Below are 8,217 nucleotides of genomic sequence, written 5' to 3'. Positions count from 1 at the left end.
GGATTGGTGGGATATCAAGCTTAGTGGAGTGCGTTGGCAACATAAATTTTGCGAAATACGTCGAAATATTGGAGGAAGGACTCTTGCCACTTTATTCCTCCCGTGACACGGTGCTCCATCTTCCTGGAACAACGTTGTGTTCTTGTCCACGAAACCCACTGCTAGAAACACCCAAAAGTGGCAGGAAGAAAATGGTATCCAGAAGTTGCCCTAGCTGAGCCAAACTCCTGACATGAACCCCCATCGAAAACCTCTGGGCCATACTCGACCGGCAAGTCAAGAAACAACAAAAAAAACCAACTTCAAAGAGCGATCTGCTCCAAGTTTTGAAGGAAGAGTGGGCGAAAATCCCACAATCTAAAATTGACGAGATGATTCTCACGATGTCCCAAAGGATCAACGAACTCCACAAAGCAGGATTAGAGTAACTTAATCTATGAGACTTTGGGCGTGATCGAGTATATCAATCGAAAGGGTTTGACCTCCTAAGTCCAGAACTGTAATTAGATCTCAAATCGGTCAAGAGATAACGGAGCTATGAGCTCAAAGTTTGTACTTGAAAAAACACACTAAAAACTCAGAGTTGTTCTATGAGCCGCTTTGCCGCGGCTTATAACAAGATTTATGACATATTTACATAAATGTTTACATTCTCGTTATTTTTGAAAACAATATCTAGCATTTTGAAATATTTAAAGTACTGATCTTAATAATGTGTTGCCAAATCCATTGTTGTTAGCAATAACTGCTGAAAACTTTCTCTCTGTAGGAGTTTTCAATGCACTTATTTTGTGATGTTTTCTATCTTAGCTAGATTCTAATATATGTGGAAGTTATTTTGGGTGTAAATGTGACTATAAAAGATGATAAGGGCATAAAGCTAGAATGTAGAAAAAGTAGCGAATTTGCTTCAATAATCAACTAATTGTTTTATCATTAATACATATTTGACCACATCACCAACACCTCAACGACAGAACCTACTGCTGGAAGGGGACAAACGTTAGTACAGCGTTAACGGTTGTTGGAAACACGTCGTAAGTCAAACCCACATCATCTAACATGTCAAAGATAAGTCAACGCTAGAACTTACTGCAGGAAAGTGGCAACGTTGGTACAGCATTAACGGCTATTAATTGTAGAAATAAACGACCTTATAACACCAAATTTTAGGTTTGTGTTTTGGTGAATGCTCCTGAAGAAGCTGTAAAGTGAAACGTTGGGTGTCTAATTAAATAAAACAACAATTCGGTGTTATATGGTCGTTTTTCTAGAATTATATGTCTTCCATGCACCAATGTACACTACATATATTAAATAATGAGCATTAACGGCTGTTGGAAACACTTTGCATCAAATCCATATCATCCAACATATCAAAGATTCGACAAAGCCAGAACTTACTTCAGTTGGTGCAACATTCATGACTACTGGAAACACTTCATGAGTCACGAAGCGATGAAGAGTTGCAATAAATGAAATTATATTGTGGGTTGTATGCAACAGGAACTATTGCAAACTGGTCAGGATGAGCTTTGATCATTAGAGTCTCATCTCCTGCTTGAAGTTAACACCAGTAATTTCTAAATTTTTATACACATTTCGTTCTTACCGTTGTTTCTAGTGTGGTTATCGAAGCATTTAACAACTAGCAAGATAGTGCTAGAAGACCACAGTGCTAATCAAGTGAACGAAAATATGGCCAGCGAGTTAGATTGACACATGTTATATGTGGATAAAGTACCAGCGAGTTATATTGACACATGTTATATGTGGATAAAGTACCAGTGAGTTATATTGACACATGTTATATGTAGATACAGTACCAGTGAGTTAGATTGACACATGTTATATGTGGATAAAGTACCAGCGAGTTAGATTGACACATGTTATATGTGGATAAAGTACCAGCGAGTTAGATTGACACATGTTATATGTGGATAAAGTACCAGTGAGTTATATTGACACATGTTATATGTGGATACAGTACCAGTGAGTTAGATTGACACATGTTATATGTGGATAAAGTACCAGCGAGTTAGATTGACACATGTTACATCTGGATAAAGTACCAGCGAGTTAGATTGACACATGTTATATGTGGATAAAGTACGATTGAACAACAGCGGCTTGTCTGAAGAAAAATAACAATTTCTTCCGATCAAGAATCAATATATACTAATACTTCAACAAGCGACAAGAGATTTGTGAGAGAATATTAACGGTGACTGGTTTATATAAGGATAAACATTCGTATATACCACGAATTTATAACAAATCTATACAAAAACACTATTTTATAATAACACACACACAGAACTGAATATGGTTAACTTGTATATTACACAAGCACCCATTACTGAAGATGTTGTCAATATATATCAACAAACTGTATCCACGGAATATAGAATTCCATTCTCTACTTATTTTAAATACCAAGTTTCATTTGTTTATAATAAAACGTCTTTTCACATACGAAATTATTTTGTTTTTTTATATACTTGACTTAATGTATCCGAGAGTCACATATCAAGAAATGGAAGTTTCTATGAAAATTGGTAGAATATAATTTTACATATTAAGCCAAAAAGATTTGTTTTCCATAATTAAATTAAAATGTTTCAATAAAGACATCTATCTGTGTTCATAGATTTTTTGAAATTGTAAATTAATCATCGCTAAACTTATATTAGGTTTCTAAGAAACATGATTATAACTGAAAAAGCCAAGTAGTAAAAGAAAAAATCAAAACTGGGGCTTGACCCTCGAACTTTTGGTTAACAGGGATAATGCTATCCAAGAGTACATCTCTCCCCTTACTCCTAAGGCTTTTCACCAACAAGTATGAAACTTCATACTAGTTTGTGTTGTTGTGGTCAGGCATCCAACTAAAGCATAGGAGTATAACTTGACTCGCATACGTATTCTTATTATTAATATTTGAAATTTATAATATGAATCATTTAAAGTACGCTTTCTAAGAAACATTACTGTAAACGAAAAATCTCAATTGGATAGAGCATTGACCATATTAGCCAAAGGTCCTGGGGTCAAGACCCAGTCCAGGAGTTCTTTTCACTTGTTGGCTTTTTCGTTTGTAATATTATTTCTTAGAAAGTGTACTCCGAATGATTCATAATATGAACTCTACTAGGTTTCTTTAATGCAAGTGTAAACTTATGTCCGACGAATGTTCAAGTAAACCGATGTCCGACATATAAGCGCAATTATTTGCAAAACATTGATCCCAAACAGGAAAGGAAATACAAATACACAATTTTTGCAAATGAATGAAATCCTTATTTGTACAAATAAAGCAGTGAAAGTCTTACTCGACTGATCAGCTTCTATCTCAGGATAAGCCTTCTATTGTATTCTATAGTGAAGAGAGAAGTTCTATACCAAACGAACACAAAATCAAAACAAGAGCTTGAGTGAGATGTGGGAGAATTATTAGATTACTAAGTTTAATACATACTAAAAAGCGATTCTCTCAATTTTTACTAATCTACACTAGTTTCTATATCATTCCTTAATCAAACTAGCTTACCACAGGATCAAGCTGACACAAGCTATCTTAGTAGGATGTAACGATTGCCTAAACAAAAGGAGCAGTAGATGTTTACAACCTTTGTGTATCAGGTATATGGGAAGATGCTGACTACATTCAGAAACTACATGGAAAGTTATAGGAATCAACCTAAATATACCTAAAGAAAGATTTATTCTATATTAGTTATAGAAGGATAATATATTATGATATTTATATCATCACATAGGAAACACTTCTGGATCCACAATAGCAACACTTATTTTTGTCCGATAATTATGAATGAAAACAACTGAAGACGGTATCGGTTTGACCTTATTTAATAACAAAAGTTGTCTTTAGGATTAGAATTGTCAGGGTTTTAAATATGAGTGGGCTGAGGATTCTTCTACAGCAGGTGCCTGTGATTTGTTGGCGATATATTGTCAACAATAAACAAACAGCACACAATACACTTGTTTTAAAATAACACGTTCAAAACAAGTCAAACGTATGTATGAAAATTATTTACACTATGGGATATTGCAGTTTTATCTAAAACTCAAAATAATTATTTATTTTTTGTTGTCAAAGTTCACACAGTCTGATTCAATTACTTTAAAATCCAATGGACAAGACGAATTATTTTTCTTTATCTTCTTTTTATCACAATACAAATCAGTGAATAATTCACTTACGTTACCCCATGGGTTACCACAGTTGTATCCTGAACCTTAAATATTTGTCTCCTTTTCGTCAAAGTCCATACAGGCGGGTTCAATTACTTTAGAGCACCTTTTGACAAGACAAATTATTCTCCTTATTTCTATTTAACTGTGAAACTCACTTTAAAGTATCGCTCATTATGGCAAATCACTCGCACGCCGGCTAACTTCACGTTTTCTAACTTTTTTCTGCCTGAACTTTTACATTCACTTTACTTTACTATACTTTGCTTGACTTGCGCACGCTTGGTCACCTATATTTATATATATTGCCCAACTGAAGCCTCGAACTTTCTCTAAACTACACGAGCGACGCTGTACTCACTTAAGGTAACGAGAAAAATACCAAAGATTCGAGTAACGTGACGTAAAGCTTAGATAACAATGTAACTGCAAAAACAAAGTACGATTTGTAAAGAGTTATGTAACGAAATTTATTACAACTAACACGTTGAAAACAGCCCATCTTCAACACCCCTGTCTTAAAAACTAAACAATTATTGAATATTAAGTCACAAAATAAACTAAATAATACCACCTACACTAAACAGTCTTGTATATCTAACAAGAATAAAGATCGCAGCAAGTTAATCAAGTGAATGTTATGCTAATTCATAGAGTGAAAATATTTTACATTTAAATAAGTAACGTTGAGAGCAATTTTAACATGACTGATTTTTTGTGGATTTGTCAATAAACACAAAGCTACACAATGGGTTATCTGTGCTGTACCCACATTTGGTGTTGAAACCCGTTTTTAAGCGTTATAAGCCCACAAACCTACCGCTGAGCCACTAGGGGTTATTTTAACATGAATAAAAATTATCACAATTATTTTCAAATACTTGTTATTTTTTAGAGATTGAAAAGATTACAAGGGAAAGGAAAACTATTTTTTGCATCGTTATAGCCCCCCAGTAGCACAGCGGTATGTCTGCGGACTTACAACGCTAGAATCCGGGTTTCGATACCCGTGGTGGACAGAGCACAGATAGCCCATTGTGTAGCTTTGTGCTTAATTACAAACAAACAAACAAGCATCGTTATAGATCTTTGTAATGTAAAGAATTTTACTTTTACCAATAATAGTGTATAGTAATATATTATGGACGATTAGAAGCAAGAACGTATTCGTAGAACACAGACATATAGATGCTTAGAAGTTTGAATAAATGATTCCTATAGCAGAAACACGTGAGGTGATGCAGCAAAGCTGTACAATCCAAATATAACTATATTTTGCTATGTAGAAAATAAAACATCTTACAGTTACTAAAAATTATTAAATCATAGCTTTAATAGGTAAGTATTGATGGATAATCGCCCTTTAAAAGGATGATGTTTCCTGTCTTATGTTTCTCTTGAAAGTATTTTCTCTATCGTCGATCGTATCCATTCTGATCCATATTTTATGTATTATTGCACCCATAAGACATTTTTTATTGCAATAAGCTTCAACAAAGGACGGCAAGGCCAATCCTACACCACCTAACTTGACATACTTTGAAAGAGACCAGAGGTATATAAGCTGATTGGAGATGCATTGGGAGAATGTTTAGGTGTGCGATCGAATGAAATTACTATGATTTTGGTTTTTCTGGTCATCTTTCTTGTGAAAATAGCCACTGATAGCGGGATGTGGTTGGATGTTTGTGGATTTCGGCTTATAATTTTTGGTCAGCTTCAGTAGGTTTTAGAATCATAGTTGTTTTTTTTGTTTTTTTTTTTTCACGTAGCCAAAGCTTTGCAAATCAATAGGTTGTTCTGAGTGAAGTTGAAGAGGGGGATGTTGGAGCCCTTCACTATGTTAAATGTTCAACTGTGCGAGGATTTTTCTACAACCATGGGGAATATTGAAGGCTGTCTTTTTTAATTCATGTACTTTGGCTCCATATTGCTAAACAATCTCGATTGATAGACCCGATTGCTGATATGTGTATAATAATACATCCGTTAAAAACGTTTATTCGTGGCGGCATTATACTATCGAATGGTCAAAAACAAAATATATAGGTGTTAAACATGTTGCCCCTGGTGTCATCGCATACCTGAATTAACATATGCAAATCGTTCTTTAAAATGCTATTAACCCTCTGTAATAAAAATTGTTATCTATTTCTATTTAGCATTTTAATAAATTTTCATTGTTAGACATAATTTTTAGTGGCTTTTAAATAATGTACAATATATTTTCATAGTAATTAATGTCTACTTAATATGCCTTTATATGAAACTTATTATGAACACAAATTTTAAAAGTCATAATTAGTATATAACTCAAGTACTTTGATTTATTAATTTTTGATACGCTGAAAAAATAATAAATAACAATTAATCCTAAGCCTGAACTTTTATTTATTCAACAATATAAATATAAAATATTAATAAAATGTACCTGCAAGAAGAGAAACATCCATTTTGGGTTTCTGTTTTCACGTGTTTCAAGTATTTCGAATCTTTTCTGATGCACAATTCTAAAATTCAAATAATTATCACATCCATCTTTGTAAATTAATAGAGATGATTTACTACATATATACATATATATTGTTTCATGTTTTTTTAAAGTAACATATGTATCTGAAAAATATTTGTCCCAGAAAGCATTGAAAACAAAAGTAGGTAAAACGTATAAGACACATAGATCAAAAAATATAACTTAATAAAAATGTTTTTTGATTGAAAACAAAAGTAGGTAAAACGTATAAGACACATAGTACAAAAATATAACTTAGTAAAAATGTTTTTTGATTGATATTTCTCAGAATTAACAAATGGATATTGAAAAATAAAATTTGTTAAAGCCGAAAGAAATATATGTTCAACAGTTTTTTCAAGTTAGGGGGGCAGCAGAGAGACATACCAAATGTGTTTATTGTGTTGTTAAAACGGTAAACTCAGATATGATATTACACTTTATTTGTCTCTTTTGTTTGTTGTACGGAATGGTTTTATAACAAGGAAAGCTATTACTTTAAAGCTGTAATTTGTTTATGACATTTATTGTAGTATTTATGAGTTAGGCATTTAGATTCCAAAGCTACAGCTGAAAGATATATGACCTAAAGATATGTGCTATAATAGACCACTAAATTTGCTGGATGAATAATATATTGTAAAGCTGTAATTTGTTTATGACATTTATTGTAGTATTTATGAGTTAGGCATTTAGATTCCAAAGCTACAGCTGAAAGATATATGACCTAAAGATATGTGCTATAATAGACCACTAAATTTGCTGGATGAATAATATATTGTCTAAGAAGACAAAAAAAAAAAAAGTTAATAGATCTTACAATTTACATTGTTTTTCGATTTCTTATGCGCAGAAGACTATAATAAATTACGAATTTGGTATTTTCCACTTGAACCGCACCTTATGTGTTAGGTCAAAGACCCCCAGAAAAAATAATGGCCTTAGTTTTAAGTTAGCATGAGCTATTGATTTCAATTTTTTTCGCGCTCTTACATCAGTAAATTGTTTTTCGGGCCATATGTGTAATCTCTATTAACTACTTTGTTCCCCGATGTACGTTTGTACTCACCAATTTCACTACGTTTACAAAATCGCCCAGAAGTCATATTTATCGATGTCCATCTTGCTGGAGATAAACAGCCGCAGATATTTTGAAGATATTTCTGACTGAGAACGTAATGACACACCTAAGTAAAAAATAAAATAAAATAAAAAGGTAGATTTTTGGCTTTCATGGGCTATTCTTGCATGTTTCTAAAGTGGGACTATGTTTCAGCTTCAAAACTAAGGCCTTCCACAGCCGTTAGTATAAAATCCGAAACATAGCCCCATTCTAGAAATGGGGAGAAGTAGTCCACAAAACTACCCCATGTCTACAATGCCTAAAACTCCTTTGTTAAAACAAAACATTTTGACTTTTTCTGGGATATTAACTTAAATTCTTTAAGTATATTCATATGATCTTATTAAGGAATTAATTGATATAA

At 33.0% G+C, this 8,217-nt stretch overlaps 1 long non-coding RNA gene across 1 annotated transcript in view; it reads right to left on the bottom strand.

Moving 5' to 3' along the window:
* Positions 1-7,913, bottom strand: part of LOC111087311 — an 18,601-nt gene extending 10,688 nt beyond the window's left edge. The window contains exons 1-2 of the long non-coding RNA XR_002612024.1: positions 7,800-7,913; positions 6,650-6,728 (exon numbers count right to left, since the gene is read on the bottom strand). This is a non-coding gene — a long non-coding RNA (uncharacterized LOC111087311). The remainder of the gene's footprint in view (positions 1-6,649; positions 6,729-7,799) is intronic.
* Between the last annotated feature and the right edge of the window lie 304 nt (positions 7,914-8,217).

This window comes from Limulus polyphemus, unplaced genomic scaffold (assembly GCF_000517525.1).
Source record: "Limulus polyphemus unplaced genomic scaffold, Limulus_polyphemus-2.1.2 Scaffold2000, whole genome shotgun sequence".
Taxonomy (NCBI): Eukaryota; Metazoa; Arthropoda; class Merostomata; order Xiphosura; family Limulidae; genus Limulus; species Limulus polyphemus.
Note: the sequence above shows the minus strand (reverse complement) of the source record. Positions and strands in the feature narration are given on the sequence as shown.